The 22,721-nt window shown below is 37.9% G+C and overlaps 1 long non-coding RNA gene across 4 annotated transcripts in view; it reads right to left on the reverse strand.

The window, feature by feature from the left end:
• The window catches only part of LOC138155573 (uncharacterized), a 48,630-nt gene extending 27,560 nt beyond the window's left edge, over positions 1 to 21,070 (reverse strand). For 3 of the 4 annotated variants that reach the window (XR_011166868.1, XR_011166865.1, XR_011166866.1), the window contains exon 1: positions 20,797 to 21,070. This is a non-coding gene — a long non-coding RNA (uncharacterized lncRNA). The remainder of the gene's footprint in view (positions 1 to 20,796) is intronic. The other variant, XR_011166867.1, reaches the window with a different exon arrangement.
• Between the last annotated feature and the right edge of the window lie 1,651 nt (positions 21,071 to 22,721).

The raw sequence follows: 22,721 nt of genomic DNA on the forward strand, positions 1-22,721 counted from the left end.
CAGAACATTCCTCCTGAATGTATGAGAGTTGGCAGGCAGGGGCACCATCATCAGCCCCTCCCTGGGATCCATGTCAATTCTCCCCTTATTTCGTGAAATTGCCAAGGCCCCTAGAAACCATCTGTATTTATACAAAACAAAAACTGCTATTTGAGTGTAACCTGTGTAAGCTAAAATTAATTGTTTCATGTTTATAAACCTTATGTGAAATTTTCTATATGTGTGAATTTTATGCCAATGGTTATCAGGTAAATGATTTGCTGTGTAAAAATTTGGAAATTACTAAATTAAGGCCACAAAATTGGTAATTGCTTGATTTTGGTTTCAAAGTTTAAATTTAGGCACATGATTATTGGTGTTATAAGAGAAGCAGTTTCTCTTATAGTGGAAATGCTGCTAAATTAAGAATTATACTGTCAGAGTAAAGAAAAATGATGCATAGGGCATTCTGATTATGTGCTATAATATTTTGAAGTATTGTAATTTAAGAAATCCTAAACTTTCAAGTTTGTCTTTGATTAAAAGGAAGTTTCAGTTAACATTGTTTTGCAATCATTTATGAAATATGTGAGATTGTTAAACAAGCTATCTGTAGTTATTTCATAAATCAAGTATTTACTAAAGTATACTTGTGAAAAGTAATTATTAGTAATTATGTGAAGAAAAGACCTGTGAATCTTCTTGTAAGTTTTGTAAAGCCTAAAATTGTTCATGGAAAGGAGGGGTTAGGTACCCCTGAAAACAATCTGTATAGGCAAGGTCATCAGCCCTGGGAAAGGAACTTGTTTTTGATATGTAGTTCCTAAACAATGAACTTGGCCTGCTGAGAAGTTGCAAATCTATGTACAATAAGTAGAAGGGATTTCTAACTATTGGCTTTTACACCAGGACAAGTTTAAATTTAAGAAATAAAGATGTTAAATGGAGTTCCTTATGTATGAGAGACCTGGTAAATATTTATTGTTTACTGCAGCTCTATGAGAATATAAATAACTGTAACTAACGTGCAGAAATTTATACAAACTGCTTAAGACTCACCTTAAGATGTTCCCATTGTTTAAAGGGATTCGAAAAATCAGTAGCTTTTAAAAGTACTATGATCAGTCTCTTAACTGTTACCAATGTGAGATTCTATTACAATGCCTTTTTTGACTAAGAAACTATGATATCTAGGAATTCTACAAATAACTAGGAATTTAGTTTGTTATGATATTTTCACAATTTACATTACTTAAGGACATTTTACATGAACTTAGTTTTAATTAATCTCAATTTTAAAAGTTTGTTTTTGCTTTAAGGTAAAAAATAGAGCTATCATTTTAAAAGTTTTCAACTAATTTTCTTCATAAAAGTTTAGTGATCATTTATAAATCTTAAAACTAGAAATACAGATTACTACACTGATTCTAAAAATTATAAAGTTCTTAATACTTCTGCTCAAAAGGCAGAGCTTTTAGCTATCATATTATTGTTAAATTATTTTTCTTCTTCTCACCTTAATATAGTGTCAGACAGCAAATATTCAGTATACGTGTGTCAACATATTGAAACTGCCAAACTGAAACACAAAAAATACAGACTTCTTTAACCTTTTTTAAAAATTGTAAACTGTCATAAGAAAGAATGTCACAACCTATTTATATAACCCATATAGGAGCTCATTCTTCACTTCCTGGACCTATTTCCAAAATAACATGACCATTGATCAAAAAGTTCAAGTTTTTCCCACCCTCCTCTCCCCAAATATTCATAGGGCTACATTATCTCACTATTATTTTCATCAAAATGCACATACCCTACATAAACAATTCCATGTTACTAGGGAACAAGCTAGACAGATCATTAAAAACTGCCCTCAATGTGTTATCTATACTACTCCTCCAGTTATCACCATTAACCCACAGGGAATTAAATCTAATCATATTTGGCAGATGGATATAACTCATCCTCCCTTTGGCAAGTTATCATATATATATACACACACACACACACACACACACATATATATATATATATATATATATATATATATATATATATATGTTATAATAGATACTATTTCTTCTTTTACCTTTGCTTCCCTTCAAACAGAAGAAGTAGTAAAAAATGTAATTAATCAAGCATTACAATGTTTTGCTTCCCTACACTAGCAAATCATTTCATTCTTTCTGTGATCATTTTCAAATAAAATTATTTATGGGCATCCCTTATAATCAATAGTTAATAGTCCAGCTATAGTTGAACAATGGAATAAAGATATAAAAACCTATTTACAAAAAAACAAAAAGGGGGGACTTGGACCAATACACCACAAAGGCAACTAGCTACCACTTTATACACCCTAAATTTTAAAAACATTACTAAAGATGATTGGTAGACCAGCAGAAAAACAATTTGAAAAGGTGCATACTCCCCAAATGCAGGTAATGTGGAGAGATCCCCAAACAAAGAAATGAGAAGGGCCTGACCCTTTACTAGTGTGGGGGCAAGGCTATGTTTGTGTTTTACCAGAAGCTGCAGAATGACCAGTGTGGGTGCCAGAAAGGAACATCAGGGTGTGTAATCCAACTCACCCAGTAGATGAAGATGCTCTGGTTGAAGAGGAAAAGATCACAGAGACAAAACATGAAACCAAAGAAGAAGAGGTCTCCTAATGTATCCACCACACAAAGCGCTGCACCCACATCAGGGCAGATTGAGCATTTATTATATCAAGCCAAAGAATGGGTAAAAAGCAAACAGAAACCTGTAACCCCAGGATTTGTGTTTCTTGCTATGATCACCCTGATTTCAATGCAGACTGAACTGGTTATATCCTGATTTAGGTCCTGAGTCGCATACCCCTACCACTTCAATTGTTTCATATATAACTACATGTATTTGTCCCCCTCAAGCCTTCCTTACTTCTACCAATGTAAATCATTTACAAATGATACAAGACAATACCACATTTTACTGGAATATAATCTGCTTTAACTATACTCTTAAATAATGTATAAATTCTACTGATGTTATTGTATTAATGGTTGAGCAACCCTCCTTTGCTGTTTTTCCCACAAAATTATCTCATGCATGGTATAGCAGATTCTCTGAAGAGGCAAAAAAATATTTATTGGCCTTCTTATTGCTAACATAATAGCTGATGCTTCTTTACTTGCATCTACCGCAATACCTTCCTTATCATTACAAGGAGAAATTCAAACTGCTAACTTTAGCAGCTTGATCATTTAGCAAAGAATGAATCATTAGCATTAAAAACACAGGAAGCTATTGATAAAGAGCTTGTGTATAGAGTAAATTTATTAGAACAATCAGTATTGTATTTAGGTGATGAGTAAAAAACATTAAAAACTTGGCTGTTACTTAGATGTGATTATAGATATACATATATTTGTGTAACTCCTTTACCATGTAATAGCTCTGACCCTAATGTTTCCTGGGACAAAATACATGCCCAACTTCTTGGTGCTTGGCATGATTCAAATATTTCAAAATTATATCAGAAAACGTACAAAATAGTCATAGCTCTAGAATTCATCCAGGGAAAATCACCAACACTATTATTAGCATTGTTAAAGTTGTCTCCTTTTAATTTGATGTCTATTATTTTACCTTTATTGATTATCGTATTATTTCTTTGCACTTGCCTTCCTGCAGAGACCAAGCTGATGTCATAGCTTTTGAAACCATTATCTACTCAAATATGTGAGCTAAATTTACAAAACAAAAAGGGTGAGATATGGAGGGCCAAGTCTAACAGATTCTTGAGCATATGTCCAAGTCCAAAGACTTGTTGACTTGCTCCAAGTTCAAGGACTCATTGAGCTATGTCTGAGTTCGGACTTGTTGACTTGTTTGAATCTGAGAGGGTGCAAAGTCCCCTCTGGACAGGTGTGCCATATCTTTTCCTCTAAAGAATATTTGGGGGGTGGCCAGGTAGCACAGTGAGTAAGATCACTGGCCCCAGAGTCGGGATGACCTGGGATCGAATCTGGGCTCAGATACTTAGTACCCACCCAGAAACACCTGGCCGTGTAACCTCGAGCAAGTTATTTAACCCCAATTATTTAGGGGCAGCCAGGTGGCTCAGTGAGTAAGAGCACCGGCCCCCGAGTCGGGATGACCTGGGATCGAATCCAGGCTCTGATACTTAGCACCACACCCAGAAATAACTGGCTGTGTAACCTTGAGCAAGGTACTTAACCCCAATTGCCTTAAAAAAGAAAAGAATATGTGGTAATAAGTATCAAGAAATATTGCTGTGTCTGCTACAAGCAATCTGGACATGCAGGAAGCAGCTTGTTAGTCAAGGTCGTTGCTGATATCTATGTTTAGCTGAGTGTATTCGTGAGAAGCTAGTGATCCTAAGTTCACTGTGAAACTTTCCATGTATAAAAAAGAAAGATACATAATCAACTATACTACTCCATTAAACCATCATTGTTGCCTGACCATGCTCACCTTTTGTTCATTGTCCATACTACGATGACAGTTGCTGGCACCCCAGGTTATGAATTGCTGTCCTTGGTTAAAGTAGCTACTTATCCTTGAAGGAATAATGAAATAGATCTATAGGTGGTGTAAAATGATAGATCAGTGAGGTTAGAGAAAGAAAAAAAAAGAGTACTAGTGAATTATAAGTCACTGCAGAAGTGTACAGAATAGCTATTTGTTAACCTGATAAGAATCAATCAATAAACTAATGTGATAGTAATGGAATATATAGATCCCCCTGTATTGGCTTGGTGTTCAAACTGATTGTGTTAAAACCCAGAGCTTGTTAATCCCACCTGTGGGATGGACTTGTTGATGTGAAAAGAAAGTCCTGAACTGGGAGGAGCTGGTGACGTAGATTTAGAGAGACACAAGAGAGAGGCAGAAAAATTTTTTGGAAGCAGCACCCTTGTGGAGGCAGAGAGAGACTGAGAAGATTGATGAAGTCCACTTTGAATCGCCCTGGACTTTTGATACCTGCCCCCGGAGCTGCCAAGAACTGAGGAGACATGGCTGTTTTGCTGGTACTTTGTCTGTCTGTTTTGATGTTGTTTTGCCAGATTTGTCTACTGGTGAAAGACAGTCCTGTTGAAGAAGTCCTTGGAACCTGGCTGTTGGCTAAGAGCTCCTGAGACTGTCCTGCAGACAGAGAGTGAATGCTGTCCACTGGTGAAGGACAGTGCTATTGTTGCAGGGGTCTGGGAACCTTTCTGTTGGTTCAGAGCTACTGAGACTGTCCTGCAGACAGTGAATGCTGTCCACTGGTGAAGGACAGTGCTGTTGTTGCAGGGGTCTGGGAACCTTTCTGTTGGTTCAGAAGCCCTGAAAAAGGATTTTCTTGTTGTATGTTTACAGAAATCTTGGGAGAGGGTTTTGCTAATGTTTTCAGGGGTTCTAGGACTGTTCTGCAGACAGAGGATGAATCAGTGAAGAGATTGGCAATGTATCTTGTGGCCTTGCTAAGCCTTGTCTCCCCAGGAACTGATTGCTGAGAACTTGCCTCGTGTCATGATGAACCTCCATTTGGGTATTAAGTTCTGTGCTTAAACTTGATGTAACTCTGGGGTAGATTCAATTGTGATCCAGGGGTGGGGAACTTTTGACCTTTTTGTGTTCTATGGTTGAACAAATGAATGTACTTTACTTATGTTTGGAAACTAATCTCCATTTGAGAAGAGGGGCTTTGTGATGGACTAAATGAAGGTACAGCCTAGGGGTGGAGTAGTATTTAGAACAGGGACTTTGTAATTGATTGGATGAATGTAAGGCCCTGGGGTGGGGTAGTACTTGGAGATTATTTAATCACACTTAGTAAATGCTGTATTTTGAATGATGTCATGTTTTGACCTTCTCTGTTCTTAATTTGTCACTGAATAAAATGGAGAGCACCTATGCTGGTATTTTGAACCTTGGGAAGTTGCCTTTCCTTGGCATTACATTACAGTGGTGTAAAATGATAGATCAGTAAGGTTAGAGAAAGAAAAAAAAAAGAGTACTAGTAAATTGTGAGTCACTGCAGAAGTGTACAGAATAGCTATTTGTTAACCTGATAAGAATCAATCAATAAACTAAGCATCTATTAAGCATTTACTGTGTGCCAGTCATTATGATAAGCCTGGGGATACAAAGAAAAAGTAAACATAGTCCCTACCCTTAAAGTGGTTATATTCTAACAAGGAAATAGGGGATGGAGATATCTATAAATCAGAACATACAAGATAAATGTTGGTCTTCTCTTGACCATGAACTGGATTTAAGTGAGACAGAGATGCACAGTTGTCAGCCTCACTCTCTCTTCCAGAGTCTGTTCCAGTGGCAAGACAAAAGTGAACACCCCACATACACCACAAGATAAATACAGAGTAGATGGAAGGTAAGCTTAGAGAGGAAAACAATAGCATCTGGCAAGATTAGAAAAGTGGCATAGAAGCAGGAAATCTCCATGAGTTCCCCCCATAACCACCTCAAATACCTATAAAATATGACTCTAAACAAATTTTAGAGGTACAAAACCCACAAAGTGACAGAGAGAAACAAATCTCCTGCTGAAAGCAGCCCAGAAGGCTGGCAGGAAGGGTCCAGCACAGCTCACTGGGAGCCAAGCCCAGCCCCATGTGAGTCTGCAGTTTTAGCCCCGTAGTGATTTGGATCTGTTTAATAGTATCTTGATTTCTCAGCAGCGACTGGAGTGGACCTCAGGAGAATGGATCACCAGCAGCTGTGGTGGTTTCCAGAAATATCAACCCATAAATGCCAAAGAAAAAGTAAAAGATCAGTGTAGAACTCTGTTGGAACTTGGGGGTGGGGGAGGGGGAGAGAGGTTTAGTCCTGCCTCTGACCCTGGAGTGAGAAGTGGCAGAGGCACGGCAGCTATGCAGCCACCTCCTCAGAGCTCCCAGCCTGCAGATTGTAGGGGGAGCCAAGTGACCATTCAGAGGGTAATCACTCTTGCTTTAACCTGCCTGGGTCTGCATTGTGGTCTTGGGTGGTGGTACTGAAGTATGTGACCAGTGAATAAGAGCATGTGGGGGCTGTAGAGATGGCACGCAGTGAATAGCTCTGGCAGCTGCTAAAACCCCAGAGATTTGGGACAAAGCTCTCCCCTCAGGAAGAAGAGTTCTTTCTACTGGGGCAAAGAGCTCAAAAGTAAAGTGATTGAGTGGCAACATGAGCAAGCAAAGTAAGCAAAGCAAGCACAGCAATCCAACTTTAGACTCCTTTTTTGGGGACAAAAAGGATCAAAGCATGGAATAGGAGGAAGACAATGAAGTCAGAACTCTTCCACCAAAAACTTCTAAGAAAAATGAGAACTGGTTACAGGCCATGGAGGATCTTAAGAAGGATTGTGAAAATCAAGTAAGAGAAGTGGAAGAAAAATTGAGAAGAGAAATGAGAATAATGCAAGAAAATCATGAAAAGAGAGTCAACAACCTGACTGAAGAAAATAACACCTTAAAAATAGATTAACTCAAATGGCAAAAGAGCCCCAGAAAGCCAATGAGGAGAAGAATGCTTTAAAAATCTGAATTTGCCAGAAGACCAAAGAAATTTCAAAAGTTTACTGAAGAGAATAATTCCTTCAGAATTAGATTGGAGCAAATGGAAGCTAGTGACTTTATGAGAAATCAAGATACTATTAAACAGATTCAAATGAAAAGACAGAAGGCAATGTGAAATATCTCATTGGAAAAACCACTGACTTGGAAAATATATCCAGGAGAGATAATTTAAAAATTATTGGACTACCTGAAGGCCATGATCAAAAAAAGAACCTTTAAATCATCCTTCAAGAAATTCAAGAAAATTGCCCTGATGTTTTAGAACCAGAGGGCAAAATAGAAACTGAAAGAATTCACTGATCACCTCTTTAAAAGATCCCAAAAAGAAAACTCCTAGGAATATTATAGCCAGGTTCCGGAGTTCCCAGATCAAAGAGAAAATATTACAAGCATCCAGGAAGAAACAATTAGAATATTGTGGAAACACAAGAAGGATAACAGGATCTAGCAGCTTCTAAATTAAGGGATTGAAGGGCTTGGAATATGATATTCCAGAGGTCAAAGGAACTGGGATTAAACCCAAGAATCACCTACCCAACAAAACTGAGTATCATGTTTCAGGGGAAAATATAGTCATTCAATGAAATGGAGGACTTTCAAGCATTTTTGATGAAAAAAAACCAGAGCTGAATAGAAAATTTGACATTCAAATACAAGAAGCAAGAGAAGCATGAGAAGATTCATGTGGAGGCTCATAAGAAAAGCAAGGAAGAGCAGCTTGATATTATGAACAAACAGTATTAACAGCTTGAATGTTGATTAGATGAGATACTTTGTTGGATTGCTAAAGAAACTGATGATATTAAGGACCTGGAGCAACAACTCACTGAAGGTCAGATAGCAGCCAATGAAGCCCTGAAGAAGGATTTAGAAAGTATTATCAGTGGCTTGCAAGATTACCTTGAAAATGTTAAAGGACAGGCAACAAATACTCAGGATGAATGCTGAACACTACAGAATGATAAAGCAATTTTATTGCAAAAAGTGGCTAAACTTGAAGAAGAGAAAATTCAGCTGGAGGTTACTGCTATGGATGCAGAAAATATGAGAAAAGTATGATTTTCACCTTTGCCTCTTTCTTTTTCCCTAAATTTGAAAGACTTAACTGTAGTGTCTAGATTGACTAGCATAATTAGAAAAGGTTTTAAAACTAATGTGAAAATGTGTTTAATAGGAATGTATGTGTAGAGCCATATCATATTGCATGCCATCCTCAGGCAGGAGGAGGGAGAATGGGGGAGAAAATTTAAAGCTTATGGAAGTTAATGTTGAAAATTAAAAATTAATAAATTAATAAATTTTTAAAATAAAAAAAGAAAAGGCTTTAAAGAGAAAAAAAGAAAAGACTTTCTAGAGAAAGGTGGTACTTGACTGAGTCTAAAAGAAGGGATCCCAAGAGTTGAAAGTTTGGGAGAGAGAAAATTCTAGGCACAAGGAACAAGAGAGAAGTCTATTGTCTTTTCAGGATTTTGGTACTCTACCCTCCAGCCCTCTAATCAGAGGCTGAGGGAGGTGGTACCCAAGCTAGAGTTAGCAGCATGGTGATGGGATTAGAAGTCACCAGCCTATGCTGGGAAGGGCTTCTTGTTCTGTAAAGATGAGATCAGGTAGAGCTGAAGATTTAATAGATGATGCACAATCATCTTCTCCTAGGCTTTCCACTTAAATTGTAGCATCTGAAATGTTCTTTATTTGTAACTTTAAAATAATATTATTGATCTGTCTTGCTGATAAATTAATCTTTTAGAAGATAAAGTGATGAAGAGATCTGCAACTCTGTACATATCAGTCTGACCCAAATGGAAGACCTAGTTGGTGAAGGAGAAGAAAAACCTTGGGAGAAAGTCATCATTATTCTAGAGTTGGTGACTGCTATGGAGGACAAAGATGGACATAGTCTTGTCATGAATTGATGACTAGGCTGGCATGGTAGATGGAGTGGTTTACTTGGAGTCAGGAAGACCTGGGTTCAGATACATCTTCTGATATTTGGTAGAAGTATGACAATGGGCAAATTACTTAATCCCAATGAGTCTAAGTTTACTTATCTATAAAATGGAGATATTTGTATATACTTCATAAGGTTGTTGTGAGGTTCCAAAATCATTGTGTAGAACATTGTACATTGTTTAAAGTAATAGGTAAATTAATAATTGTAGAAATAGCAGATTTACAAAAGTTCAGATAAATGAGAGTTATGATCTCATGGCCTGAGACTCAAAAAGGGAAGATAACTCAAGAAGATCATAAGATCATGTATTTAGTGCTAGAAAGGACTTTGGGAGTTGTCTAGCCCTACCCCCACTCCCCATTTTAAAGATTACAAAACTAAGAAGAAGTTATCTAACTTGCCCAGTGACACACAGGTAGTCACTATCAAAGCTGGGATTCAAATCCAGGCCCTTTGATTCCAGATCCACCCCTCTCCATTGTACTGTGCTGTCTTTCTTCTCTCCCATTTCTTTCTTTTACTGCCAGACTCACTTTTTTAAATCATCTTTTCCATCATGGCCCTTCCTGCTAAAGAATCTCCAAGGATTCTTACTAGCCTGAAACATCAAGTCTGAGGTCTTCTGCCCAACTTTCACAATTTTATAGATTTTCAAAATTGGAAGAACCCTAGTGTTCTTCTAGTCTAATTCATTATCAAAAAAAGACTCTCTAGCCTTTGCTTAAAGACCTGTAGCAAAGAGAAACAACTGAATCTCAAGGTGGTCCATTCTACTTTGCTACTTCTCTAATTGTTGGAAAGGTGGGGTTCCTTTTATATCAAGCCTATATTTGCCACTTTGCAACTTCTACCCTTTGCAGAACAAATCTAACCCCACCTTCACATAATAGTCTTTGAAATACTTGAAACCTTTTAGTTACATGAAGATACCGATCATGTTCTTTCTGAGTTATCTATCTCCACATAAAATGTTCCCGTTTCCTTCAACTGATCTCAGAATGGCATGCACTTAAGATCCTTCCCATTCTGATTGCCCTATTCTGGACAACCTCTAACTTATCCATGTTTGTCAGTCAACCAATAACATTTATTAAGAACCTACTATGTTCCATGAACTATGCTAAGCCCTGGGGATACAAATACAAATAAAAAAAGGATAGTCCCTGCCCCGCAAAGAGCTTACAGTCTAATGGGCAATCTAGAACCAGAAGGGAGAAGCATGCTGGTCAGCATCTGGGTGAACAGATCAGTGGAGGCAAAAATGGAAATGATTTTGTCATTGGAATATACTGTAAACCACCAGCACAGAAAGGAAATAGATAAAGAATTAAGGAAACAGATCTCTTAATTCTAGTGCCTGCCCTCTATTGATAATTTTCTATTTATCTTATACTACTTATAGCTTGTTTGTATATATTTGTTTTACATGATCTCCCCCATTATATTGTGAGCTCTTCTAGGAGAAGAGCTTTTTGTATTTTTTTGTATCCCTAGCCCTTAGCACCGTATCTGGCACATTGTAGGAAATGTTGATTGATCAAGTGATTGATTGGTATGCCACAGTCGTAGTTCTTTCTCAAGAATGGGCTGGACTAAAACAGAGGTTCTCAAAAGGAACTTGGATCTCTAAGACCTTCCAATTCAAAGAGTTCACAAGATCAAAACTATTTCCATAATAATAAGATATTTAAATTTCTGTCATGATAAAAATCTGCAATAAAGAGAAGTTAAGGCAAAAAGTTCTGGGCATGGTCAATTTATTAGTATGGCTAGCAAAAATACCAATAAATTGGATCCAAGATCTCTCAGTAGTCAAAGGTAAAGCTGACAGATGCAGGAACATATTATAGCATTTACAGTGACTATACAGCATATTTCACTCCTCATGGGTTGGTGCTGCTTACATAAGTTCCTCACAAGCTGACTAATCATCATGTAAGTGTTGGCTATTACTCTTATTTGATGAATCAAAAATCATAATAGGATCTTTCAGCTTGGCTAAATCTATAGGGTTTGGGACTCAGTTTCCAGGGCACCAAAACTAACCAGTTAGTACAATCCATAGCACTTAACAAGTTCTCTGAGGGTGGCTAGGTGGCACAGTGAATAGAGCACTGGCCCTGGAGTCAGGAGGACCTGAGTTCAAATCCAGCCTCAAACACTTAACACAAAACTAGCTGTGTGACCTTGGGCAAATCATTTAACCCCAATTGCCCTACCTTCCCCCTGCCAGAAAGCAAAAACAAAAAAACAAAAATTTCTCTGAATAACTTTTTTTCAACTTGTCATAACACAGTTTAGTGATTTTCGATCCACTGCCTTGGTTTCTTATTAATTCATGTAAATAAGTCTTGTGCCACATCTCAATAAGCATTTAACTCTTTGATCCATAAGCATAACACTGTTACTTTCTCCATAGCATCAAAGTGGAAGAGGAGCTTGTCTTATTCTTCCCTTCAACCAGTTGGAGGCACCATTGTTCCATACATTCTAGGTTTACTTTTAGCAAGCATTTGTTTCAAGGTTTGAACAATTGCCAGTGTCCAATAAAAAAAATCTGTGTTTATCCTTTTGTCTTTGAAGTCTGTAATAATAAGCTGCTTTCCTCACATCAAAAGACCATATGGTTAACCCATTTTAGAGATAAGGAAACTGAAGCTTGTAATAATTAAACTATTATTCTTATATTATTACACCATGTAGTCATAGAGAGCTGACATCAGAGTTGGCAAGTCATGGGATCCAGCCCTGCCTCTGAAACACACTGGGTGTGTGACTACCAACTGGTAGGGCCTTCCTTCTGAGACTACCTTCCATTCACATTGCATGGTCCTCATAGAGACATAATTATTTGCATTAGTAGGTGTCTCTACCATTAGAAAATTAGTTCCTCAGAAGCAAGGACCAAGTTTTTGCCCTTTATTTGCATTTCTATGGCTTAGCACAGTTCTAGCACATGATATGGACTTAATAAATGCTTGTTGACTGACTGAGTAGGTTTTACAAACCACTCCTGTTTATCCTCCCTTCTACTGACTCATTGTCTAAATCATAAAACATTCTTTCTCTGCTCTGAATTGTAATAAAAAGATATACTCTCTATTATGTAATACTCCAACAATAAAGCAATGGCCAAAAGTCATGGATAAACAATTTATAAAGTTGTAAATGCAAATTACCAAGATCCAAATTCCTTAATAATTTTTAATGCAATTCAAAACAGTCTAAAGATAACACCTCATACCTATGAAAATGATAAAGATAACCATAAATTTCTAAAAATCCAACATAGGTGAGGCTGTGGGGAAGCAGGTATGCTAATACATTGTTGGAAAACCTGAAGATTTATACATACATTTTGGAGAGCCCTGTGGCAATTTGTAATAATGATTGCAGAACTGATTATACCTTTTAATCCAACAATTCTACTGCTAGCATACCAAAAATACCATGACAAGAAAGAAAAAGGACCTATTTTGACAAAGAAAAGTTCATAGCTGATTTATTTTAATAGCAAAAAACAAAATTGGAAATAACCTATATGTCCAACAATAGAAGAATAACTAGGGGAGGCTAGGTGGTGCAGTGAATAGAGCACCAGCCCTGGAGTCAGGAGGACCTGGGTTCAAATCCAGACTCAGACACTTAACACAAAAAAAACCTAACCATGTGACTGTGGGCAAGTCACTTAACCTCAATTGCCCTCCGAAAAAAAATAGAAGAATAACTGTACAACTAACTCATGGTATATTAATATAATAGACTATTGTGATGCTATAAGAAAGGATGAATACAAAGCCTACAGTGACTCTCCAAACAAGAAAGACCTCTAAAAAGTGATTCAGAGTGAAATCAACTGAATTTGAACCATGTACATGCTGACAACAATGATTTTTTTTTTAAAGAAAAGAGTAACACCCATTTAGAGTCCAAGCTCGTTTATAAAAACATCACAAGGTAGGATGCTAAAAATAATATTTCCTCAAAAAAAAAAGCAACTGAAAAGACAATGAATTTGGCAAGACCCAGTTAATCTAGATTATCCTGAAAAAAAATTGTAAACAGAACCAGAAGGAAGACAACAAATAGACTTTAAATAGAAAGGATTTGTCTAGAACCAAGGTCCGGCCCTTGGCTTGCTTGATGGGTCTTTCTTGTGCCTGGATGTATTCTGTTGAGAAAGTGCTCTAAGAGAAGAGGTTTGGGCCCTTCTCATCACAGACCAACATGTGCCCTGTAAGTATGGGCCTTTGATCTTTGCACCTTTGCATTCTTTCCTATTTTAAGTGAAGGAGATTAGTGATGTCCATGGTCTTGAAATCATTTAAGAGAGCAGGCTACCAAAGATCCAGGAGCAAACTCCAGGCCAGATTTTGCCAGAAACCAGACTGAGGAGTAAAGTACAAAGTGACCTGCCTGGACCAGTCCAGCAGTAGCAGAGATCTGGACTCATCCATTAATCTACTGACCATGCAACATTTATAAGTGAACCTGGTATGATGAAAGGTATATAGTAAGTATGTTGAGTCTGAGACCATTTCCCCAGAAACTGAGGTGGTCTAGGAGAGAATATGCCCCCCAAGGCATTGAGAGGGATATGTTCTTACTAGATCCACAACATAAAAAATTCCTTTGTAAAAGCTTATTTTAAAAAAAGACCTATCTAGCATTCCTGTGGAGATGTAATATCAATAGAAACAATACAGGAATCATTTATTTGAACTCTACCCCCTTACCCAATAATACACCATTTAAGAAAGTGGAAATGGAATTTGAAGTAGAATAAATAGATCACCTATGTGGCCCCTTTCAGCTCTAAATCCTATGATCTTAAGAGCAGTTGAACTTGACTAAATAGATATAAAAGAAAGTCATGGGGAGGATGGAGTCAAGATAGCAGAGTAGAAACAGGACCTCCGCATGGCTCCAGCTTCCACCTTCCCCAATTCATGTAAAAGGGGACTCTGAACAAACTTTGGAGCTACAGAACCCACAAAATGACACAGAGAAGCTAACCTCCTGCTGAGGACAGCCAGGAAGGCCAGCAGGAATAAGCCAGTACAGCACTCTGGGAGCCAAGCCCAGGCCCCCGAGCCAGAGGTTTTAGCCCCAGGGTGGGCCTGACCAACCACGGGCTGGAGGGACTCCAGATCACCAGCAGCTGTGGCCATTTCCAGATTTGTCAACACATAGATGTGAAGGACAAAGTGAGAGGTCAGTGCAGTGTGGACTTTGGGACCAGTAGTTAGAAGAGCATTGGCTTTTGCACCCAGGATGAGAAGCCCCTGAGCCACCTTGGTGCAGCTGGCACCACGTTGCAGCTTCAGCTCCTGGCCTGCAGACTGTAGGGGGACCAAGCGACCAGGGTCTGAGGGGTAATTGCTCTTGCTTTAACCTGGTTGGATCTGGATTGCAGTCTAGGTTGAAGGTCCTGGAGTGTGTGACCAGCTTGCCAGAGCTTGTGGAAGCTTCAGAGAGGGCACCCAACTAATACCTCCAGCAGCTGAGAAAACCCAAGCATTTGGGATGGAAGCTCCCCTGTCTGGTGGCAGAGTCCTACTGTGGCAAAAAGCCCAAAAGTCAAGTAATTGAGTGGCAACATGACCAGGCAAAGGAAGCAAAACAAACAGAAGAATACAACATTAGACTCCTATTTTCGTGACAAAAAGGATCAAAGCATGGAACAGGAGGAAGACAGTGAAGTCAGAAATCCTACACCAAAAGCTTCAAAGGAAAATACAAGCTGGTTAGAGGCCATAGAGTACCTTAAGAAGCAGATAAGAGAAGTGGAGGAAAAATTGGGAAGAGAAATGAGAACGATGCAAGAAAATTATGAAATGAGAGTCAACAGCCTCATTGAGGAAAATAAAACCTTAAAAAACAGACTAACTCCAATGGCAAAAGAAGCTCAAAAATGCAATGAGGAGAATTCCTTAAAAAGCCAAATTTGCCAGAGGGAAAAAGAATCTGAAAAGCTCACTGAGAAGAATCATTCCCTCAAATTTAGAATGGACCAAAGGGAAGCTAGTGACTTGAGGAGAAATCAAGATGCTGTTAAACAGATCCAAACAAATGAAAGAATAGAAGGCAATGTGAAATATCTCATGGGAAAACCACTGACCTGGAAAATAGATCCAGGAGAGATAATTTAAAAATTATTGGACTACCTGAAAGCCATGATCAAAGAAAGAACCTAGAAATCATCCTCCAAGAAACTCTCAAGGAAAATTGCCCTGATGTTTTAGAACCAGCAGGCAAAATAGAGGTTGAAAGAATCCACCAATCACCTCCTGAAAAAGATCCCAAAAAGAAAACTCCTAGAAATATTATAGCCAGGTTCTGGAATTCCCAGATCAAGGAGAGAATATTACAAGCAGCCAGGAAGAAACAATTTGAATAATGTGGAAACACAATCAGGATAACCCAGGATCTGGCAGCTTCTACACTGAGGGATCAAAGGGCCTGGAATAAGATATTCTGGAGGGCAAAGGAGCTGGGATTAAAACCAAGAATCACCTGCCAAGCAAAACTGAGTATCATATTTCAGGGGAAAATATGGTCATTCAGTGGAATAGCGGACTTTCAAGCATTCTCGATGAAAAAACCAGAGTTGAATAGAAAATTTGACATTCAGATACAAGAAGCAAGAGAAGCATGAGAAGGTAAACAGGGAAAAGAAAGCATAAGCCACTTATCAAAGTTGAACTACTAACATTCTTATATGGAAAAATGAAAATTTTAACTGATGAAACTTTTCTCACTATGAAAATAGTTGAAGGGAATAGAAATACATATATATGTCTATATCAGAGGGTATACAGGTATATGAAAATATATGTAAATGTGTGTGTATATATATATATATATATATATATATATATATATATATGTTTACAAGTATACATAGATAGAGGCCACAGGACCAATTTAATAGGAAGGGATGATACTTAAAAGGTGAATTTAAGAGATGAGAGAAGAATATAATGAGAGGAGATGGGGAGAGAAAGAATGGGGTAAACTATCTCATTTAGAAGAGGCAAGGGAAAATGGTTACAATGGAGGGGAAGAATAGGAAGGCAAAAGGGAATGGGTCAACCTTATTCTCATTGAATTTGGCTCGGGAAGGGAATGAAATACACACTAAATAGGGTATCTCACCATCTCACCCCACAGGAGAGTAGGGGGGAAGGGGATGAGAGGGGAGATTATGGAAGTGAGGGTAGGTTGGCGGGGAGAGAAGTTGGAAGCACTGTAGCAGCAAACACCCCAAGAGTCCTCAGGGTGGCTGCCCATACAGGTTCTTGGATCTGCTTTGTTAAAGGAAAGCAACTCAAAATGGGTTAACAAGCTTACTTTAATCAGTCAGACATATATCGTTTACCTTGTTCAGGAGAAAAGGTCAGCACCCCGAACTTCAAAGTATACAGGCAGAATTATCAAGACATTAACAGATCAAGTAGACAGCTTTCCAAACTGTCCAACCATTACATCCATACCCAGTCAACATCTGGGTTTCCACATCTGGGTTTTTCAAAGCGGGGGGCGGGGGGGAGGGCTCTGGACAACAGCTTCCCAGAATCCAGATCAAATCACAGGACACTTCTCAAAGTGAGCCCCCAAAACAAAGCCTCACATCAGGGCTTATATAGCCTTCTCCTGGCTCAGAGAATGTAACAACCTTATTGAACCACTGGCCAATCAAGAAGTATCTGCTGAAAAACAAACCTCCCACCCCAGGCTTCAGGTGCACTTTAGCCTAGGGGCAGGGAAGATCTTCCAAATTTGCATTCCCATTACAAGCACCCACTTTTTGAAAAGAGATGGGATCAAAGTAGAGAATAGAACGGGTGGAAGGTGGAATAGGAGGGAGGGAAATATAGTCAGTCTTTTACAATATATCTACTATGTTAATGTTTTGCATTAGCTACACATGTACAACCTATACTGAACTGCTTATCTTCCCAGTAAGGGAGGGTGACAAAAGGGAGGAAGGGAATGAATCTGGAATTCAAAGTCTTAAAATCAAATGTTTAAAATTATATATATACACCATTATTAATAGTATTTTACATGTAATTGGGAAATAAGATATACAGGCACTGGGGCATAGAGATCCACCATGCCCCACTGGAAAAGGCAAAAGGGGTATGGGAGAAGATATGGGAGAGAGCAGATTGGAGGAGGGGATATCCTGTGAGATTGCTCTTTTGGGGTGGTGGGTAGGGGAAAAACAAGGAGAAAATTTATAACTCAAAATCTGGTGAAAATGAATGATGTAAATCAGAAATTAATAAAGCATTTGAAAAATGAAAAAAAAAGCAAGAAAAAAAAGTCATGTTGAAGATGACCAATAGGTTTACCCATTTTATTGGTTTTTCCTCCAAACCAGTTCCTAGTTTTGTTTAGTAGTTTGATGATTATTTTTGTTGTATTAATCTCTCCTTTAATTTTCAAATTTTCTATGCAGTGTTTAAATCAGGATTTTTAATTTGTTCTTTTTCTAGATTTTTAGTTGCCCTGCATTGCTCTGCTGTAGCTGCTGCCTCTGCCTCCAAGGCCTACAAAACAATGCTGCTTCTGCTGAATATAAAAATTTTACATTCAAAAACACTCAGGAAAAGCATAAAAAGAAAACATGAGTGAGAAATGTGATTTAAAAAAAAAACAGAACCAAATTACCAATATGAAAAATGAAGATGTCCCAAAAAAGCAAAAAAAAAAAAATGAAGATGAATGCACAGCCAATGAAGATTAAATTAAAGCAATTATTCAGAGCTATTTTGCCCAACTATATGCCAATAAAATTAAGTGAATGAATATTTACAAAAATATAAATTGCCCAGATTAACAGAAGAAGAAATAGAATACTTAAATAACCCTGTCTTAGAAAAAAGAAATTGAACAAACCATAAAGGAGCTCTCTAAGGAAAAAAAAACTCAGGATCACATGTATTTACAAGTGAACTCTACCAAATATTTGAAGAACAATTTATTCAAATATTATATAAACTATTTGAAAAAATAGGTAAAGGAGTCCTGCCAAATTACTTTTATGATATAAATATGATTTTGATATCTAAACCAGAGAAATCAAAAACAGAAAAAGAAAACTATAAAACAATTTTTTCTCATGAATATTGATTCAAAATTTTTAAATAAAATACTAGCAAAGAGATTACAGCAATATGTGTGTGTGTGTATCACAAATACAATACACTATGATCAGCCTGAATTTATACCTGGAATGCAGGACTGATTCAACATTAGTAAAACTACAAGTATAATTGATCATGTCAATTAAAAAATTATATCAAGTATATCAATAGAAGCAGAAAAGGCTTTAGACAGAATATAAGACCCATTCCTATTAAAAGCACTAGAAAGCATAGGAATAAATGGAGCCTTTCTTTTTTTTATTTTTTGGTCTTTATTAATTTGTTTATTTTTAGTTTACAAGATTCAGTTCCACAATTCCTTGAGTTTCAAATTTTCTCTCCCTCCCTCCCCTCCCCCCCTCCATGGAGGCATACAATCAAGTATAGGATCTGCAAATACTTTCACATTAGGCATTAGTCAGGTTATAAAGAAGGATTGTATCAGATGGAATGAATGGGAAAGAGGAAACAAAACCAAGCAAGAAAAAGAAAAAGAGCAGGTAGTTTGCTTCAATATAGATTCAAACTCAATTCTTTCTCTGGATGTAGACATCTCTCTTCATCATGAGTCTTTTGGGGTTGACTTATAACCCTGTAAATGGAGCCTTTCTTAAAATTATAAGTAGCATCTAACTAAGACCAAGAGTAAGAATTATCTGTAATGGAGGTTGTATGCTGTGAAATTATTGTTATTAAAGGCTGTTGTCATAATGTTAAAATGTATCAAGTATTTAATTTGGCATGTTTTTAAAAGGAAGAATAATAATTACCTGCTGTTGGGGGAAAGTATAAAAAAAATAGATGTTGTAAAATCTCCTTATTTATAAACTTACCAGGTTCCTTCTACAAGGTCATAAAATCTTATCAGCCCTGTGAAATTATACCAGGAATAGTATATATTAAAGTTACATTTTGAGTAAAAATCTCAACAGATTCCAGTCTTAAAGGTTTATTTTTGCCTTAGAGATTAACACATAGTACCTTAAGTGATGGATATCTACAATCTGGAAAATCACAGTAAGTAAAGTAATCAATGTGTTGGCGGGTTTTCCTAGATTTTGAATGAGCTATCATATATCCAGTTTTATGTGGAATTCCAGAATGTAATTATTTTCTTAATTTCTAATGAATGATTTTTATATCAAGATGAGTTTAAACTCAAGAAGAAGAAAAAAAGAAAAGGATGTTGATTGAATTTTTTAAAAGACAAACTTTTTATCATTTACTGGTATTGCAGTAACACAAGAAAAATGATAACTATCTAGCACTAAACTATTATTAGTGAAATTTTCTATTTGAGGTAAAATCTCTTGGCACAGTAATTTGATGTTGTTCTGAGTTTTTAATTCAGGTATAAATGTCTGAATGATCATTAAGTCAGTAATCCACTTTTCGAGGAAAATGCCACAAGATGCTCAAAGGGAGAGTAATCCCAGAACCACTACCGATGGATGTCTTTGTCTTGGAAGGTTGAGGGGATAACCTTGAATAGGTGTAGGTAGGAGCCCCTTGATTCGGTTTCCCCATTGTGCTATTTCTTTTTTTGAGTAAGAATGTCTCCCACCTGGTTAATCCTGAACCTGGCTACCATACTCTGTGAATAATATGGCACTTTGCCACATGATTGGCTATTCCAAAAAGTTAACTACAATTCTTACACAAAATCAAAGAGAACTAAGGATGCTTTATCCTATTATACCTATGTTAATCTACTCTGTGCCCTTAGGCTTAGGACTGAGGCAACAGTCTTGATGTTAGAATCATGGCCTTCCTTCTTCCTTTCACAGCAAATTCGAACCATGGCAGATAAAACTGTAATTTTTAAAAAAAATGAATCTTGTTGCAATACCCCAGCAACTCTGAACTGCTACAATAGCATGCAAGTATAAGTGACCTTTTTGAGTAGCCTCCTTTGATGTTCTTCCTATAGCTCTGTTGTTTATAAGACTAGCTCCATAAGACCTGAACAAGTTTTAATGACATGAACTAATTACTGGAAGGTCTGATTAGATTTTGTCAGATTTTACTAAACTATACTAAGTCTTATCACTAGAAGGCTTTAGCAGCATTATCTAGAGCATCTCTACAAGTCATCTGGAATCAGAAGATCATCAAGTAAATACCTCTGCAAACATACCTTGATCCATCCAGATACCATTCAGGAAGACATCATTCAGTTTTCAGCTAGCACACCAAGGCTCATTGTCTGCCTCCCTTCAGTCACTAGACACCTGGAGGAACAGATCACAAATACTGCCAAAGGACTTGACACCCTAACCAAAGGCCAGAGAACCCCTAGAACCAAGTATGGATCACTGCTTGGCCCTAGACTGTTTGCAGACCAATGGGGAGTCTGCACCCTCCTTAAGTCCTACTATTACATGTGGATAGATCCCTCCCATAAGGTCCCCAGACTGACAGTGGGCCAAAGAACGGGTCCATCAAGGTGGGTAACCTCATAACTCACATTCATTCCATCTCCCCAAGCCCACTGAATAACCTGTTCTCCTGGGCCCTCCCTGACAGTTGAGTAACTTGGGCCAGGAGCACCTTAGAAACAATGATGCTCTTTATCTTTTATGTGGTAGGAATTAAGATAGTGTGGCTTTCCTTGCATGTCACAGGGTCTTCCAGGCCCTGGACAAGTCACTAAGTTAGAATAAGTTAGGTTAAGATCTTTGTCTTTCTTTCTCCATGTGCTGCCTCTGAGGTCTTCTTACCAAAGGGGACTGTCCCCAGTAGAGTTTGTCAATGCACCGGTCACAAGTGTTCTCAAAGACTAAGGGGTGGATTGTTGTAAGATTGGGTTTGGTAGTCTTGAGATCCCCATGACAGTTTACTCTTAAGGGAGGCTATAATTCATAGAATCTATGCATAGAAATCATTGTTATAAGATTAAACCTGATAGTTTTGAAGCCATCATGACAATCTCTCCTCAAGGGAGGCAGTAAGCATATAGAACATTCTCATGGGAAAACACAGACAATAACATTTTTCAGAGACATAAAGCTATGTCTCCCAAATAATATTTTGTCTGCCACCAGCTGTTCTGGGTGTTTTCCTCTTTTCCCTATGTCCCCTCCCCAATCCTTACTAAGTTCTGACTTTCCTTCTCCTTTTGCCTCTGATTATTTTCTATTCTACTTCTGTCCACCTCCCTTTTTCTTTCTTTTGTGTCACCATTTGTTACTTTTTGTCTCCTAAGACAAAAACCCTGTCCCTGTCCCCTCCTCCCCAGCATGTCAAAAAACATTCTCTACCCTTTCTCCCTGGGTCTCAATAATGGTTGCTCTGCCAAGAACTTAAGAGGTTCCCCTGTTCTATTCCCACCCAAGGACAGGTATAGCTTTGGTAAGATTCCCTCCCAATTCCCACCCACTGACCCCAACTGAGTTGAGAGAGTCTTCTCTATAGCTTTCTTATCTTATGATAAAGCCATCTTCATATGTGTGTGTATGTATGTATGTATCTTCACTACTTGCATCTTGCACACCGTCCTCACCCCAATAACCTACCTCTTTCCAAAAAGAGCCTTCCCTCTCCCCTGGGCTCTTCCTAGAATACAGGGAACTTTTCTTTCCTCATCACCACAAGGAAAGTTTCAATAATCCCTTCAGCAAGGTCTAACCCCTTCTTATTCCCTGAAGAAGACGTGAGCAGCTGTTCTCTTGTAATACCTCTGCCTTTAACCTCAGGATGTATGTTAACTCTACTGGAAACAGAAAAGTCCTTTCTCCTTCTTCAACTTCCTCATCTTGGGGAGAGAGGATCCTTTAATACCCCCCTTCTACAGCAATCTCCTCACCTCACCCCATGCTCTCTCCTAGTCATCCTTTCTCCAGCTAGTGGAGGACACTGAGGTGTGACACACCGGACACTTTCAGCTGTTGTCTTGCCACACTGCTCCTTGAGGTGATGTCAAATGGTTTGTTTATGGGGAAATCACACATTATAGTGGGACAGGAAGGGAAGAGGAGGGGAGGGGAGGGAAATAAATTTGAATCCATTCTTTAAATATCTTGGATATGAGACCTTTATCAAAGAAACTTGTTGAAAAGGTTT

Source organism: Petaurus breviceps, unplaced genomic scaffold, assembly GCF_028583685.1.
Source record: "Petaurus breviceps papuanus isolate PSGF00001 unplaced genomic scaffold, PetGlider_PUasm1.0 91133, whole genome shotgun sequence".
Classification (NCBI taxonomy): Eukaryota; Metazoa; Chordata; class Mammalia; order Diprotodontia; family Petauridae; genus Petaurus; species Petaurus breviceps.